This window comes from Sinocyclocheilus grahami, unplaced genomic scaffold, assembly GCF_001515645.1.
Source record: "Sinocyclocheilus grahami isolate Dianchi unplaced genomic scaffold, SAMN03320097.WGS_v1.1 scaffold3723.1, whole genome shotgun sequence".
Classification (NCBI taxonomy): domain Eukaryota; kingdom Metazoa; phylum Chordata; class Actinopteri; order Cypriniformes; family Cyprinidae; genus Sinocyclocheilus; species Sinocyclocheilus grahami.
Window position 1 is genome coordinate 26899 of NW_015508799.1, and position 1544 is coordinate 28442.

A 1544-nucleotide genomic window follows, 5' to 3' on the forward strand; every position below is an offset into this window, starting at 1 on the left:
TTTTTTTATATTATACAGTAGATGTCTTTACTGTAACTTTTGATCAATTGACCTGTTGCATTGTCATTATTTCAACACTCGGCTCTATTCTGTAGTTTTGTACCTGCACATTATTGAAGTCTATGTCCAGAGCTGTGAAAGGCTGTGTGAGTTGAATGTATCCTCTACGCAGGCGGCTCAGTCTTTCAGTGGTGTAGGGTTCTGTGCTGTCCTCAGTATCAGCTAAACATCTAACTGGACTATAGATCTGTCCTATTGCAGACAGATCCAAGCCTCCCACTGAAGACGCACACAGCCTGCAGAAGGTCAATTAGTAATTCAATCACTAAATGTTCATTCTAATCTTTCTAAGATCATACTCAAGAGCCTGCTTCTTTAGTAACTGTGGTAAGAGAAGTGTAATATAAACTTTATCAATGTGTCACTCACGCATAAGCAGCTTAGTCTCTCACCTGTGATGTCTGCGGATCTCACGGCTCTGCACAGCGTCTCCAAACACAGTTGCACCAGCAGGTATTACCCGGGCCGTTTGTGAGGGATTGGATAAGGGTTCTCCAGTGTTCTGTTGAGATGATTTAATAATCAATTGTTGGAATAGATTGAAAATCATTTTTTCTATTAAATCCAAACTGTTTATATTAATTTATAGCTGCTATATACAACTGTATACGTCCAGCCATTAGGAAACTTAACATGCTGCTAAAAACTTATTTTCTAAAAATGACTTTAGAACTGATTCACCAACATTTGTATGTTTCTCAGACAACCACTATGTGTCCCTGTTGCCCCAGAATTTATATAACGTGAGACACTGGTACGGGTAAAAGCTTTAACAATTTAAAGTAAGGATCTGGTTCTAGTACTGCATAGTATGTAATCTTTTGCCAAGCATGCTATTAACGTTGGGCCAAGACATTAGATTAGACAGGATTCTAATCAGGATCTATTATTGTTGTTCTTTCTATCAATGAAAGAATCTGAAAAAATAAAATCTAGCACAGTTTCCACAAAAGTGTTGTTAAACACAACTGATTTCAACATTGATAATAATAAGAAATGTTTCTTGAGCAGCAAGAAGAATGATTTTTGAGATTTTGTGAAGACTGGAGTAATGGTTGCTAAAAAACTCAGCATTACTATCACTGTAATTACACTTTTTTCCAGTTTACTGTCAATATAAATCTGGTTACTATATAAACCAATATTCACCTGTTTGGAATGTCTTTAGGAATGTCCATGTCCAGAGACTTCAGATGAAGGATCTTGATGCTATCTGCCATCCCATTGGCTGAGAGCACCTCGCATGCCAGCTCATACATTGTCTTTGACAGCTCACAGGCATAGGCTTCAGCAGCGCCTGCCATCTTTGCACACATACTAACATGCCAACCAAAAAGCGTCAAACCACACTCACTGTATATCAGTTGAAACAGACGTTTGTTTAATAACAAGGTTATGTAATAAGCCTCTGAAAAATCTCACCCGAGGATGCATGCCCGTGCCAGTTCCAATATCCAGAACGGAGCTGCATCCTCCCTCAACAG

At 38.6% G+C, this 1544-nt stretch overlaps 1 long non-coding RNA gene across 1 annotated transcript; it reads right to left on the minus strand.

Annotated features, from left to right (window-relative positions):
- Positions 1-256: 256 nt before the first annotated feature.
- LOC107576462 (uncharacterized) lies at positions 257-1269 on the minus strand. The gene is made up of 3 exons (XR_001608060.1): positions 1210-1269; positions 453-562; positions 257-296 (listed from the first exon to the last, which is right to left on the minus strand). It is a non-coding gene; the product is annotated as an uncharacterized lncRNA (long non-coding RNA).
- Positions 1270-1544: the final 275 nt, after the last annotated feature.